The 16,779-nt window shown below is 47.1% G+C and overlaps 1 non-coding gene across 1 annotated transcript; it reads left to right on the top strand.

Annotated features, from left to right (window-relative positions):
• Window positions 1–10,354: 10,354 nt before the first annotated feature.
• LOC141266281 (U2 spliceosomal RNA) lies at window positions 10,355–10,541 on the top strand. The gene has a single exon (XR_012320328.1). It is a non-coding gene; the product is annotated as a U2 spliceosomal RNA (small nuclear RNA).
• The last annotated feature ends 6,238 nt before the right edge of the window (window positions 10,542–16,779 follow it).

Below are 16,779 nucleotides of genomic sequence, written 5' to 3'. Positions count from 1 at the left end.
ATCTCCAAGGATTTTTGCACACCAATCGCAGACTGTACAGACTATTCGATGTTGTAGTTTTTAGTGTGCTGCATTGATCTCGCTTAATTGCAGTCTGTGATGTGGCTTCTGTGCCTGCTCTTGCTGCTTCTGCTGCAGATGTTAACACAATTTTTTGGAAATGTGGCGACTCCTGATTGGGTCTTCATCTACTGGGTTGGCTCTAGTGGAAGAGGTGTCGGTCCACATTATACTACTTCTACTCTAGTGAAATTGATGCCACTTCGTTGGTGTTAGTCCCTAATTTAGGGAAATGTGAAGACTACTGATTGGGTCTCTATCTCCTGGTTTGGCTGTAGTAGAAGAGGTTTTGGTCTCCATTATACTACTTCTACTCTGGTGAAATTGATGTCACTTTGGTGGTGTTAGGCCTTAATTTTTTTTAAATGTGAACACTCCTGACTGGGTCTCCATCTGCTGGGTTGGCTGTAGTGGAAGAGGTTTTGGTCTCCATTGCAATAGTTATACTCTAGTGAAATAAATTTTTTGGTGCAGATATTGTTCTACACACAGGGGTACACAGACATGATGAACTCAAAATTGGTTTTCTTAATACCGTTGTATATAAAGCAGGCTAGATCTCAGCTTAAAATTCTTTGGGGCAAATATTGTTCTCCATACAGACCCTCGTCACTAGACGTTAACCCTGGGGAGAAGGGTGATCCTGATGAGACTCAGATACCTAAGAGTCACGCGGACTGTACTGTGCTGTCAGGGCAAGAAGAGGAGGAGGATGACTCTTAGGGTGAGGAATGAGATAACACATTGGCTGATGATGAGGTTGTGTATCGCAGTTGGTGTGAATCCAGAGGTACAAAGTTGAGTAGCTCATCTGAGGAGGAAGTTATGTTGCATCCTACGGCGCAGACATGGAGTGATGCAACCGCAACGAGCACTGCATCCTTGCCCACAACCGTGGCAGTGACCAGCACCGGTCATGGGTCTGCAGCTCGCAGTCGCAGCAAGGATTGTCTAGCCTGGGCCTTTTTTGACACTGCAAAGGATGAGCCATCTCACGTTATCTGCCAACTTTGCAAGAAAAAACTCAGTAGAGGGAAAAAGTGCAATAATTTGACAACTATATGCATAAACCTTCACATGCGCAATCAACATGCGTTACTCTGGCAATTTCACTGCGATAAAATGCGGACCTCAACTACCATCAGCCACCCCATCAACCACATCTGCTACTTCTTCCTCCTCCTCTGTTACTGTGCCAAGTATTGTCACGCAGGTCTCCCACCGCAGAACGCCCGATTCTTTACCCGCTCCAGTCAGGCTGAGTGCCTTCAGCTGTAACCGAAATGGACATGCCTGCTGTTTTTGACCGATCTCAGAGAACGAGTACACCACAACTTTATCAGTCTATTGTAACATCTCCGCCTGCATCTCACTCAAGGTCCAGCAGTTTGTCCGCTTCACCATACTCCGCCCTTTCTCTGCAGCCAGCCCTCGGTCCCGTAATTGTGGTCACGTAAAAGATTGTTTCCTCCTACACATGACAAAGCTAAGAGATTGAACTCCACCATCCCCAATCTGTTGGCCACAGAAATTGTGGTGTCAGGCCCTAATTGTTTGAAATGTGAACACTCCTGGTTGGGTCTCCATCTGCTGAGTTGGCTGTAGTGGAAGAGTTGTCGGTCCCCATTATACTAGTTCTACTGTAGTGACATTAATTCCTTGGTTTAGATATTGTTGTCACAGGGGTACACATGATGTAATCGAAATTGGTTTTCTTACTACCGTAGTATATAAACCAGGCTGTATTTTATTTTTTAATTCTTTGGTGCAAATATTTTCTCCATACAGGGGAAAAAATATTTCTTCTGTTACTAACATGATACAGTAGGGGACATCTCAGTTTGAAATTGTTTGGAGTATATCTTCTATGTTATACAGGCCTCATCCACAGTAAAAAAAAATCTTTCTTCTGTTACTAACATCATACAGCAGGCCAGATGTTAGTTTAAAATTTTTGGGTGCTGATATTGTTCTCCACACAGGGATACATATGATTAAATGAAAATTGGTTTTCTTTCTACTGTCGTATATAAATCAAGCTACATCTCATCTTTTAATTTATTGGTGCAGATATTGTTCTCACAGGGGTACACATGATAAAATAGAAATTGGTTTTCTTACTACCGTGGTGTATAAAGCAGGCTACATTTCATGTTTTAATTTAGATATTGTTCTCCATACAGGCCATTGTCCAACTCTGGAGTGATTAAATTCAATGCATAAAGAAATATCTTTGTCTGTGACTAAGCACCACCGAGAAGTGTGAGCTGATGTTGGACGGGCTGCCATTGCTTATGCAAAAAGCTGCATTAGAGGACTTCCTGGGAGAAATGACATCCTGAGTAGACACGGTTTCCCTCTATGCCAGTCCTTTTACCGAGCTAAATAATATGGCTGTGGTGAAATACAACTCTCATTGAGAAGCAGTGTCTGACTGAGGAACATTGGGCCCACCAGAGAATTTGATTCTGAGGGACCACCTTTCTCCCCCGCTAAAGAGCCCCATAGCAGCTGCAAGGTTTGCACTATGAACTCTTCTGAAAGAGAAGCCAGGGCCCACCGGAGGATTCTATGGTTCTTTGGTGGACCCGTCCAACCCTGCCAAGAAGCAACCCTGGCTAAGAAAAGTCTGTGTGAAGGTTCCCAGACACTGTATGGCTGATTTTTTACTCAGGAGGAAACCGGAAAACCTGGGGGAAACCCATGCAAACACGGGGAGAACATACAAACTCCTTACAGGTGTTGTCCTTGGTGGGATTTGAACCCAGGATCCCAGCGCTGCAAGGCTAACCACTGAGCCAGCGTGCTGCCCTCTCTGTTCTCCCTCTTATATCTAACAAACAGGTCATGCTGGAGAACTTGCACCTACTGTCACTCAGTGTCTTCAGCTCCTTTGTGAGAAACTAATATTTGGGCAGCCACTCAGTCTACCAAATCAAATTCCTGAGAAGGAAATTGTGGAAGGCTTCGCTTCTGGTACTGGGTGCCAATACCAAACCACTGGAAATATTCCATGCTGATTGGAGACAAGCTCATTCCCACAAAAAAGTACCAGCAGCAAGCTAAGGAGATGGTGGCCTCTATCATCATCATGACCTGCAAGGTTTGCATTATGAACTCTCCTGAAGGAGAAGCCAGGGCCCACCACAGGGTTCTCCGGTTCTTTGGTGGGCCCATCCAACCTTGCCGAGAAGAGAAGCAGCCATGGCTAGCAAAAGTCTGTGTGAAGGTTTCCGGACACTGTATGGTTGCTTTATTTACTGTGGATTGGCTCCAGCAATCTATAAGACTTAAGAGTAGTAATAAGCGAGCACTAAAATGCTCGGGTGCTTGATGCTCGGGTCGAGCACATTGGAATACTCGGGTGTTCGACCCGAGCAACGAGCCCAATGTAAGTCTATTAGAAACTCGAGCATTTTTCAGGTGGCTCCCCCCGGCGGTCTGTAGAGGGCCTAAAAATTGCCGAAATCGATGGGAACAGTGCTCAAATGACATGGGGACAGCATGGGGAAGACCCCTGGAAGCATTTCTGACTCCCAGGTCACTTATGTCAACAACGTTGTCAGAGGTATTACGCCACTTTTACGGACTCACAATAAAACATACCAAAATGAAACCAAAATGGATTTTCCTGGGAGATACAGTCATATGAAAAAGTTTGGGCACCCCTATTAATCTTAAGCTTAATGTTTTATAGAAATTGGTGTTTTTGCAACAGCTATTTCAGTTTGATATATGTAATAACTGTTGGACACAGTAATGTTTCTGCCTTGAAATGAGATTTATTGTACTAACAGAAAATGTGCAATCTGCATTCAAACAAAATTTGAAAGGTGCATAAGTATGGGCACCCTTATCATTTTCTTGTTTTAAATACTCCTACCTACTTTTTACTGACTTACTAAAGCACTTTTTTTGGTTTTGTAACCTCATGGAGCTTTGAACTTTATAGCCAGGTGTATGCAATCATGAGAAAAGCTACTTAAAGTGGCCACTTGCAAGTTGTTCTCCTGTTTGAATCTCCTCTGAAGAGTGGCATCATGTGCTCCTCAAAACAACTGTGAAATGATCTGAAAACAAAGATTATTCAACATAGTTGTTCAGGGGAAGCATACAAAAAGCTGTCTCAGAGATTTAACCTGTCAGTTTCCACTGTGAGGAACATAGTAAGGAAATGGAAGAACACAGGGACAGTTCTTGTTAAGGCCAGAAGTGGCAGGCCAAGAAAAACATCAGAAAGGCAGAGAAGAAGAATGGTGAGATCAGTCAAGGACAATCCTCAGACCACCTCCAGAGAGCTGCAGCATCAACTTGCTGCAGATGGTGTCACTGTGCATCGGTCAACTATACAAGGCACTTTGCACAAGGAGAAGCTGTATGGGAGAGTGATGCGAAAGAAGCCGTTTCTGCAAGCACGCCACAAACAGAGTTGGCTGAGGTATGCAAAAGCACATTTGGAGAAGCCAATTTCTTTTTGGAAGAAGGTCCTGTGGACTGATGAAATCAAGATTGAGTTATTTGGTCATACAAAAAGGCGTTATGCATGGTGGCAAAAAAACACAGCATTCCAAGAAAAACACTTGCTACCCACAGTAAAATTTGGTGGAGGTTCCATTATGCTTTGGGGCTGTGTGGTCAATGCTGGCACTGGGAATCTTGTTAAAGTTGAGGGACGCATGGATTCCACTCAGTATCAGCAGATTCTTGACAATAGTGTTCAAGAATCAGTGATAAATATGAAGTTACAAAGTGGATGGATCTTTCAGCAAGACAATGATCCAAAACACCGCTCCAAATCTACTCAGGCATTCATGCAGAGGAACAACTACAATGTTCTGGAATGGCCATCCCAGTCCCCAGACCTGAATATCATTGAACATCTGTGGGATCATTTGAAGAGGGCTGTCCATGCTCGGCGACCATCAAACTTAACTGAACTGGAATTGTTTTGTAAAGAGGAATGGTCAAAAATACCTTCATCCAGGATCCAGGAACTCATTAAAAGCTACAGGAAGCGACTAGAGGCTGTTATTTTTGCAAAAGGAGGATCTACTAACTATTAATGTCACTTTTCTGGTGAGGTGCCCATACTTATGCACCTGTCAAATTTTGTTTGAATGCAGATTGCACATTTTCTGTTAGTACAATGAACCTCATTTCAAGGCAGAAACATTACTGTATCCAACAGTTATTACATATATCAAACTGAAATAGCTGTTGCAAAAACACCAATTTTTATAGAACATTAAGCTTAAGATTAATAGGGGTGCCCAAACTTTTTCATATGACTGTATGTTAAAGAACATCCTTTCCAGGGTAATGACTTGTATATAAAGCGAAATAAAATTTGGACGCACCCCAATACCCCTTTGAAGAGACTTAAAGGAGGGCCTCCTGAAAACAATGTTCCCATTATTAGGAAGTGGGTCTCCCATTGTGTTTGCCTATGCAGTGAATTCAAGGGCTGCCAAAAATTTGGAGGCACTTCAATGCCCCTTGGAAGAGACATGGAGGTCAGAGGGCCTCCTCAAAACAATGTTCCCATTATTAGGAAGTGAGTCTCCTATTGTGTTTGCCTATGCAGTGAATGCAAGGGCTGCCAAAAATTGGGAGGCACTCCAATGACCCTTGGAAAAGACATGGAGGAGGGCCTCATAAAAAACTATTCCCATTAGAAAGGAGCGGGCCTCCTATACTTGTAATACCCATGCACTAAGTGTATAGGCTGACAAACATTTACCCCTGGGGGGTATACATGAACATAATGCATAAAAAATTTTTTTACGGGCATCATAAACACCCTTTAAAAAAATGATGTGGATGTTGCATCACGGACCACGGTCACCCTGGTGATATGGTGGTGGAGGATGAGGAGAAGGAGGAGGACAAGAGCAAATAGCCAAAATCAGGAAGCGTATACCCATGTCTGGGTGTGAAAAGGTGCATGGGAATACACCTCCCAAGAAAAGACACTGGATTAAAGTTTATGTTACACTGCTATCATTCAGTGGAGTTGAGAAGTCTGGCCCAATCCAGCCCTTGTTCATTTTTATAAGATTCAGCCTGTCAGCATTTTCAATTGACAGGCGAATGCGCTTATCAGTAATAATTCCACAAGTGGCCCTAAAAACCCGCTCTGATAAAACGCTGGCGGCAGGGCAGGACCTCCAAGGCATAGAGAGCCAGTTCATTCCACGCAGTTTTGGAGGATGGTACATATGTCTGACATCCATGTTCACTCCTGAGGTCTCATGTGTGGAGTCTGAACTGAATACCGACGGCCTTGTTGATGCTGGTACTCAACAACTGCCCTCTTCTGCTCACAAATCCTTCCCAACATCTGCAGTGTAGAGTAAAGCATGGGGACATCACACACAAGTATGTGAGCCGGAAGCTGCAAACGCTGCTGAAACACCGCAAGGGCAGCGGAAGCTGTTGGTGACTTTCTAAAATGGGCACACAGGCGGCGTACTTTAACAAGCAGATCCGGCAGCTCCGGGTAGGATTTGAGAAACCGCTGAACCACGAGGTTAAGCACATGGGCCAAGCATGGTACGTGTGTGAGCTCGCCTCGCCTCAGAGCCACCACCAGGTTCCGCCCATTGTCACACACGACTATGCCTGACTGTAGGTTCAGCGGTGTGAGCCACAGATCTGCCTGCTCTTTCAAAGCTGTCCACAACTCTTCAGCATTGTGCGGTTTGTCACCTAAGCATATTAGCTTCAGCACAGCCTGTTGCCGCTTGGCCGAGGCAGTGCTGCAGTGCTTCCAGCTTGTGACTGATGTGGTCATTTTGGAGATGGAGGCTGAAGAGGAGGGGGAATCTGAGGAGGATGAGGTCCAGGAGCTGTAGACCGTGGGGGCAACCCTGATTGACCTAGGGCCCACAATCTTGGGCGTCGGGAGGACGTGTTCCGTCCCAAGGTCCGACTGGGTCCCGGCTTTCACTATGTTAACCCAGTGTGCCATCAGTGAGATGTACCGTCCCTTCCCACAAGCACCTGTCCACGTGTCTGTGGTTAGGTGGACTTTCCCGGTAACTGCGTTGTTGAGGGCACGGCTAATGTTTTGGGTAATGCGGGGACGGTACACTGGGAGAAATAGTGGCGGCTGGGGACCGAGTACCGAGGGACGGCCACCACCATCAGGTTGCGGAATGCTTCTGTCTCCACGAGCCTAAAAAGCAACATTTCAAGTGCAAGCAGTCGTGAAATGTGAGAATTTAGTAGTGTGGCCTGTGTGGCGTTGGCTGTGTATTTGTGCTTGCGTTCCAAGGACTGGGGTATGTACTACTGAATGCTGCGCTGGGACAAGGATGTGGACGTGCTTCCTGGTGCTGCTACTTGAGAGTGTGCAACGACAGGTGCAGGGCAGGAGGCATCTTCACATGCACCATGGACAGGGGATTGACTTGCATGCACAACAGCGGAAGAAGCAATGATGCCACCCGCAGACACTGTTCCTGGACCCTGAGCTTCGGCCAACAAAGTCGGGTGCTTTGCTGCCATGTGCCTGATCATGCTGGTGGTGGTCAGGCTGGTCGTTTTGCCACCTCTGCTGATGCTGGCTTTGCAACCAGACTCGGTAAGACCTAACAGTTGTACTGGCAACTTCCTTCGTGTTGGTGTTACGGGGAACGGATGCCTGCCTTCTGTCTGTGGCCACCACACTGCTTCTTCCTGCCTGTTGGGGTGCTCTGCCTCCCTCCCCCTGTGTGCTGCAGTCCTCGCTCTGCATGTTCTCATGCCAGGTTGGGTCAGTTACTATATCATCCACCACCTCCTCTTCCACTTCCGCATCCTGGTCCTCCTCCTGACTTTCTGGCAATTGTGTCTCACCATCGTCCACCTCTTGTCACACTTTCCCACCATCGCCTTAGTGTGACCGTGGCTGCTCAAATATTTGGACATCGCTACATGCGATCTCTTCTTGCCCCGCTTCAAGTGGTCCGGGCGAGAGGCCCGAATCTATAAGTGGAAAAGGGAACAGCTCTTCAGAGTGTCCAAGTGTTGGATCAGTTGTCTCCGGGCACTCGGCATGGTGGGAGGAAGGAGGATCAGGGTGAGGAATATGCGGTCCAGACTCACGGCTACTGAGACTTGACCATGTGGAAGACAGGGTGGTGGTGGTGGCTAAGTGACTTGAAGCATTATCCACTATCCAACCAACAACCTTTTGACACCGCTCTGGATTCATTAGTGGTGTGCTGCGATCCCCTAGGAATTGGGACATGAAGGTCGGACGAGAAGATGTGGGTGTTTGTTGTGGCACAATTTCAGCTTGTCCTCGGCCTCTGTATGCACCATCACCATCACGTCCAGTTCCCTCCCTTGCCACTTGCCTTGCCCATTTTAAATGGAGGACAATATATTCCACGCTCACTGCAAATTACTGAATTTGGAGCGAACTTATATGTGATCCGTGTGACGGAGAAACCACAGTTTTAAATACCTGGCCTGTAGCTAACTATTTTGAACAGCAAACTGTTGTCAATTGCTTCACTGACACAGAGAAAAAAAAATTTGAATGGAGGCCAAAAATGGCAGTATTTTCTGAAAACGTATATATGATCCGTGTGACAGAGAAAACACAGTTTTAAATACCTGGCCTGTAGGTAGCTATTTTGAACAGCAAACTGGTGTCAATTGCTTCACTGACACATTGAAACTAATTTTTAATGGAGGCCAGAAATGGCAGTTTTTTCTGAAAACGTATATGTGTTCTGTGTGACGGAGAAAACACAGTTTTAAATAGCTGGATTTTTAGCCCTGTAATATGGAAAGACCTCGCTGTATTCTGCAGTGCCAACAAGCAAATGGCGCAGAAAAACTGTGTTCTCTGGATTGCTTTTTAAGCAAATAATGAGGATTAAGATCCAAAAAAAGTATTCCTGGCCCCTGAGACCTGGGCCTTTTTCTAGAAATATCTACCAGCAGCAGAAGGCAGAATTGGAATGGAGCCTCTTGTGCTATATGCACTACAGTCTGCTATATACACTGCCTGCCAATATACACTGCCTGCCTGCTATCTCTGCAGATGGATTAGTCCTCAGAAGGACTGTTTGTTAAGATGGATGTGTAATGTACAGTTTTTCTCCCTACGCTACCTAATACACAAGCAAATCCCTCCCTAGCTCAGCAGCACATCTCCCTACTCTGCCTGATTCTGGAGTGACTGTGATGAGCACGGCGACGCCAGGTCTGATATAGACCTGATGACACTGTGCTGCCAGCCAATCACTGTAATGCCACAACCTCCATGGCTGTGGCATTACAATGAGTGGCAGGCAATCCCTGCATGTTGATTGGCGCCAAACATGCAGGGAGGGGACCAGGGCGAGTACCGAATACTTTCGAGTATACTCGCTCATCACTACTTAAGAGCAATCTGGCACCTTGGCAAAGTGCAATTCTATTCTCCCTCTGATATCTAACAATAACAACAAACAGGTCATGCTGTCATGCTGGAGAAACTTGCACCTACTGCCACTCAGTGTCTTCAGCTCCTTTGTGAGAAACTAATGTTTAGCCAGCATCTGATTCCTCCAATTCCTGCACTCATTAGAAGCCTTTTCCCATCATATTAATCGGTGCTGGTTTCTTTTAGCAGTGCGGGGGTTAATCTGCTCAGTTGTGAGCTCCTGGAAGCTTACCTTCATGTAGGCTCTCAGCAGATTTGTCCCATGCATCTCCCCTACTGTTTAACTATGTACCCCAACACATAAGACTCTCGTCTACCGTGGAAACCTTGAAAAAGAAGCTGAAGACCCACTTCTTCTGACAAGCGTACAATCTGCACATGTAAAGCGCCACGGAATGAATGTCGCTATCATAATAAATAATAATAATTATAGTATTTGTACTCTAGGTTAATTGATGGCACTTTCCTGGTGTCTGCCCCTAATTTGATGCATTTTGGCAGCTTTTGTGCCCATTTGAATGTGTTGTGTATGCGTTTGTTTTTGCCCCCATTGAATCCAATGGCATTCGGCAATGTTCAACAAATATTCGACGAATAAATTGGTGAATATTGTAAATTTGATGATCGTAATCTGAACCGAATATTGAAAGATTCGCTCATCTCTAGTCTTGAGGCGCAAGGGAACAGCATAGGGGGAGGCAAACATGTCATAACTGGTGGAATTATTGCGTGGCTTTCAGCTACAACAAATTGCAGATTTGTGGTTTTTCAGGTTGACAACATGTCTTTCTAGGGGGAGTCTTTGTCCTTATGTCCACAACGGGTGGACGGCACAGGCGAGGGTGCGTTGCTAGGCCGAACCCAATTCAGATTTTCGCTTTTCGGTCTTTTGCCAAAGATCAAGTGTATTGTCTGGTGTTATCACTTTTATATCTGATACATCCCTTATCTGGGTACCATATGTTAAATTGATTTTTTTGGAATTTTGTTTTCCGAAGCTTGTTTTTTCAGGATAAAAGTTGCGCAAGTCAGACAACCAACTCATCTCAGCTGAGCTTGACCAATTCTACTACATCTTGAGTGTGTGCATTGCTTTAATGTAATGTAATGTAATCTATCTATCCTAACTTTTTGATGGACAGTGAGACAAGGATTTTGCTTCATGCTGCAGGTGTGATAAGATGCAGATGTAACAATGTATTTGTTTTTTTGCTATATTGTTGCACACAGACCACCTAGCCAGCTCCCTTGTCAGCTGCTACTGTTCCAATGAAACTGACCCATGAGATATAGTAGGTGCTGCATAGAGCCATGAGTTTGTTTCAGGTGTTTTCAGGCACTATGATTTCTCTCGTGAATAGTGTTGAGCGATACCTTCCGATATCGGGAAATATCGGATAGGATTGGATCGGACCGATACCTAAAAAGTAACGGATATCGCCGATTCTGATACCGGAAACCAATGCAAGTCAATGGGACAGAAATATCGGAATGAAAATAAACCCTTTCTTGCCTTGTAGGTTAATTCTACATGAAGGAAAACATCTAAGAATAATGTAGAATGTATTGGGGGAGGTGGGGGAGACAATAAAGGCCTAGAGGTTTAGCCCAATCAAATGGAATAGCAGGAATTAATATTTTTTTTTAAGACGTTCTGAGTTACGGAAATATTGACTATGTTAAGTATTTTTATATTTTGTCAGATATTTATGTTTCACTACATCCATGCTCTTCACCTTCTTTTTTACTTCTCCCACACTTTCTCCTTCATCATCCTCAGCATCAGCATCTTTTTCATCAACTTCTTCACCTTCTTCATCTTCTTCTTCTTCTTCGTATTATTCTTTTTTTTTACATTCTTCATATTCTTCTTATTCAACTATTATTCTTCTTCATATTCTACTTCTTCATCTTCTTCATATTCTTCTTCTTCATCATATTGTTATTTGTGACAGGCCTTCCTGTAGTTGTTATCTATAAAAGTTTGAACATTACACCTTTCGTTCTGCCCGTCACAAAAGATTTACAACAGGATTTGTCCGCGTTCAGTTTGGCCTGCAGCAGCAGGTCTTTTCCAGGGGCACCACGAGGAGGAACGGACTCACCCCCATACACTGCTTAGTCATCTTCTGCTTATAATTTAGATATTATCTTTTGCTCTGATTTTTAGTCTTATGCTTAATGTTCTTCTGCTTTTTGTTCTACAGCTTCTTGTACTTCTGCTTCTTGGTTTTCTGTCTCTTGTTCTTCTGTATCTTGGTGGTTGTCTTCTTCTTCTTTGTCCTCTTGGTCAACTTCTTCAGGGTCATCTTCTTGGTCTTCTTCAGGGTGGTCTTCAGGGTCCTCGTGTTCAGGGTCGTCGTCTACAGGGTCCTCGTCTTCAGGGTCCTCGTCTTCGGGGTCCTCGTCTTCTTCGGGTTGGTCTTCAGGGTCCTCATCTTCAGGGTCCTCGTCTTCGGGGTCCTCGTCTTCTTTGGGGTGGTCTTCAGGGTCCTCGTCTTCAGGGTCGTCGTCAGGGAGATCCAGAGTGATTACCAAGAACCATTTCAAAATGCTTGAATTTGGAAATGTAGCAGAAGGTACAAGAAGGCTGAGGAACTGCCGAGAACCAGCTGATGGTACTGGAACCCGGATAGGTAGCAGAAGGTACAAGAGCCAATGGAACTACCGAGGACCAGCTGACGGTACTGGAACTCGGTTACTAAGCAGAAGGTACCTGTGCCAGAAAGCACTACCAAGGACCAGCAGACGTTGGTGGAACTTGGATACCGAGAAGGAGGCACCTAAGCCAAAGGCACTGCCGAGAACCAGCTGACGGTAATGGAACCCGGATGGGTAGTAGAAGGTACAAGAGCAAATGGAACTACCGAGGACCAGCTGACGGTACTGGAACCCGGATGGGTAGCAGAAGGTACAAGAGCCAATGGAACTACCGAGGACCAGCTGACGGTACTGGAACTCGGTTACTAAGCAGGAGGTACCTGTGCCAGAAAGCACTACCGAGGACCAGCAGACGTTGGTGGAACTTGGATACCGAGAAGGAGGCACCTAAGCCAAAGGCACTGCCGAGAACCAGCTGACGGTACTGGAACCCGGATGGGTAGTAGAATGTACAAGAGCAAATGGAACTACCGAGGACCAGCTGACGGTACTGGAACCCGGATGGGTAGCAGAAGGTACAAGAGCCAATGGAACTACCGAAGACCAGCTGACGGTACTGGAACTCGGTTACTAAGCAGGAGGTACCTGTGCCAGAAAGCACTACCAAGGACCAGCAGACGTTGGTGGAACTTGGATACCGAGAAGGAGGCACCTAAGCCAAAGGCACTGCCGAGAACCAGCTGACGGTACTGGAACCCGGATGGGTAGCAGAATGTACAAGAGCCAATGGAACTACCGAAGACCAGCTGACAGTACTGGAACTCGGTTACTAAGCAGGAGGTACCTGTGCCAGAAAGCACTACCAAGGACCAGCAGACGTTGGTGGAACTTGGATACCGAGAAGGAGGCACCTAAGCCAAAGGCACTGCCGAGAACCAGCTGACGGTACTGGAACCCGGATGGGTAGCAGAAGGTACCCATGTAAAAAAAAGTTGCAAGGCCGCGGTTACCGAAACCCACAGTCCTACAGGGGATGCTTGTCCTATAGGCACTATGGAGCCAGCCTTCATTGCCAGATCCCGCAGCCCACATAGGAGTCACCTAAACTGTAGGCACCATAGAGTCGGCTAACCCGACCGCAACACGACAGGACAACGCATTGGAGGCAAAGTGACGTTGACACTACCCGGAAACAGCTGGCGTGCTGGAACCAGGCTGGGCAGGAGGGAGTACCCGTGCCAAAGACACTGCTGGGAAACAGCTGGCGGTGCTGGAACCCAGGGTAAATACTAAAAACAGAGTGGAGCCAGAGGCGTAATTGGAGCAACTTTAAAATCTGTAGTAGTGTGAATGTGGACAGAGCAGGAGAAATTGCCGGACACACAGCTGGGGATCAGCTGACGTTACTGAACCCCTTTAACACTGGAGCAAGCATTGACTGTACAGGCGGCACTTCTGAGCAGCAACTAGCGGTATTGGAGCCCAGGGTAAATACTAAAAACAGAGGAGCCAGATGTGTAATTGGAGCAAGTTTTAAATCAGTAGTACAGTGGATGTGGACAAAGCAGGAGAATTTGCCGGACACACAGCTGGGGATCAGCTGACGTTACTGAACCCCAATAACACTGGAGCAAGGGTTGACTGTGCAGACGGCACTTCTGAGCAGCAACTAGCGGTATTGGAGCCCAGGGTAAATACTAAAAACAGAGGAGCCAGAGGTGTAATTGGAGCAACTTTAAAATCTGTAGTAGTGTGAATGTGGACAGAGCAGGAGAAATTGCCGTCCGCACAGCAGGGGAACAGCTGACGTTACTGAACCCCAGTAACACGGCAGCAAGTGTTGACTGTGCAGACAGCACTTCTGAGTGCCAACTGGCGGTGTTGGAGCTCAGGGATTACAGTTCAGGTGGTAGAAACATGAGCACAACAGGAGACCTGGATACTGTTGCCAACCAATTATTTATTCTGGAAGAGGACTGGCAAATTCATGAGAGATCCAGGCCTTGTTCATTTTGAGAAAAGTAAGCCGGTCAACGTTATCGGAGGATAGTCGCATGCGACGGTCTGTTAGTACACCACCTGCGGCACTAAAGACGCGTTCCGATAATACACTAGCAGCAGGGCAAGCTAGCACCTCCAATGCATACTGGCTAAGCTCTGGCCATGTATCCAGCTTACAGACCCAAAACTTGAAGGGAGAAAAGCCGTCTGGGAGTACACTGAGAGGGCAAGACATGTAGTCTGTCACCATCTGACGGAAACGTTGCCTCCTGCTGACTGGAGCCGTCTGTGATGGTGTAGACATTTGTGGCGGCGGGGACACAAAACTTTGCCACATTTCGGCCATACTGGTCTTGCCTTGTGCTGAGGCACTGCTTCTGCTCCCTCTTTGTGCAGAGCTTCCTCCACTGCCTCGACGCACTGAGCTTCTTTGTAAAGCACTAGCAGCACTGCTCTCGGTTCGAATGGAGAACACGATGGAATGCACCAGTGCGTCTTGGTACTCCCGCATTTTACGCTCCCGGTTCAATGGTGTTATGAGGCTTTGTAAGTTGTCCCGGTAGCGAGGATCTAGGAGGGTGGACACCCAATAATCAGCCGTGTTGAGAATGTGGGCGATGCGGCGGTCGTTTCTCAGGCACTGCAGCATGAAATCAACCATGTGCTGCAGACTGCCAACTGGCCAAGAAACGCTGTCCCCTGCTTGAGGCGTGATCTGCCTGCTCTGCATCACCTCACCCTCGCTCTAGATACTGACTACTAGAGCATTGTGTACCTCCCTCCTCTGGACATATGTCTTCCTCCTCCATTGACTCCTTCTCATCCTCCTCACAAAGTGTCCCCTGCCTAGGCCTTTGTGAGGAACCACGTTGCGCAGACTGTAGAGAAGCAGATGGCATTTGTGACTCCTCATCCTCCACCTCTTCCAAAACCTCCTCCCTTAGTGCTTGCAGTGTTTTTTCAAGCAGGCAGATAAGGGGGATAGTCATGCTGACTAGTGCATCATCTGCACTCGCCATCCGCGTGGAATAATCGAAGGCACGCAAAACGTGGCAAATGTCCTTCATAGAGGCCCACTCAGTGGTGGTGAAGTGTGAACGGCGCGCACTGCGACTTGTTTGCGCCTGCTGCAGCTGGTACTCCATTACTGCTGCCTGCTGCTCACACAACCTCTCCAACATATGTAACGTTGAATTCCACCTGGTGGGTAGGTCACATATGATGCGATGTTCCGGAAGGCGTAATCGGCACTGCAGAGCTGCAATGCGCGATCTTGCGCTGCTGGAACGCCGCAAGTGAGCGCACTCTATGCGGACCTTGTGAAGCAGTGCATCAAGATCCGGATAGTCCCTCAAAAAACTCTGCACGACCAAGTTGAGCACATGTGCCAGACATGGGATGTGAGTGAGGTTGCCTAGGCCCAGAGCTGCCACCAGATTTCGGCCATTGTCACACACTACCATGCCTGGCTGGAGATTCGCTGGCACAAACCACACGTCGCTCTGCTGCTTGATGGCATTCCAGAGCTCCTGCGCTGTGTGGCTTCGATTCCCCAAAGAAATTAATTTTAATACGGCCTGTTGACGTTTGGCCACGGCTGTGCTCATATCGGTCATCATAACAGGTAACCGTTCACGGGTCGATGTGGAGGTAGACTGTGACGGCTCCTGCAGCGCTGATTCAGAGGAACTGGAGTATGAGGAGGAGTCAATGTGTACAGACTGGATTCCTGCAATCCTTGGAGTTGGCAGAACACGTACAGCGCCACTCTCAAGATCTGTACCCGGCTCCACAACATTTACCCAATGGGCAGTGAGGGAAAGGTATCGTCCCTGTCCATGCTTACTGGTCCACGCATCGGTGGTCAGGTGGACCTTGCTACTGATGGCGTTTTGTAGCGCACGTTTAATTTTTCCCTCCACATGCTGTTGCAGGGCAGGGACGGCTTGCCTGCTGAAATAAAAGCGGCTGTGCACGTTGTATTGTGGGACTGCCAATGCCATAAAGTTACGGAAGGTGTCAGTCTCCACCAGCCTGAATGATAGCATTTCAAGGGCCAGTAGTTTAGCAATGCCAGCATTCAGAGCCTGTGCTCGGGGGTGGTTTGCCGAGTATGGGCGCCTTTTCTCCCATGCCTGTGCTAACGATGGCTGTAGACTGGCCTGGGAGTGTGAGGATGACAGGGAAAGTGGTGTTGTGGGTGGAATTACACTGTGTCTCTGTACAACAGTGCCAGAGATTCTTCCATGGCGATCCTGTGAGGAAGCCGAACCAGCTGTGTTTGAGCTGGAGGAAGAGGCTACAACACGAGCTGAAGAGGTGGTAGGTGGCGCTGTAGGTTGGCCTAGGTCTTCAGTGTGTTTTTGTAATTCCACCACGTGCTTGGTCCGCACATGTTTCCACATATTTGTGGTATTGAGGTTGCTGACACTTTTCCCTCTTTTCACCTTCTGATTACACAGCTTGCATTTGACAAAGCAAATGTCATCTGCAACTGTGTCAAAAAAGGACCAGGCACTGCAAGTCTTGGGAGCGCCCGCTTTGGATTTTGGAAGAGCCATGCTCCTAATGGGTGCCGAAGTGGAGGCTTCAGGCAACCAAGTCTGCCCCCTCCCTCTCCCTCCTTTTTGGGCCGTTCGGGGAATCTCTTCCTCAGAGCTGCTCCCACCACCTTCCTGTCCCTCACGCCATGATGG

The sequence above is a fragment of the Phyllobates terribilis genome, unplaced genomic scaffold (assembly GCF_046119375.1).
Source record: "Phyllobates terribilis strain yellow unplaced genomic scaffold, ASM4611937v1 Scaffold_4__5_contigs__length_816908805, whole genome shotgun sequence".
Classification (NCBI taxonomy): Eukaryota; Metazoa; Chordata; class Amphibia; order Anura; family Dendrobatidae; genus Phyllobates; species Phyllobates terribilis.
Note: the sequence above shows the minus strand (reverse complement) of the source record. Positions and strands in the feature narration are given on the sequence as shown.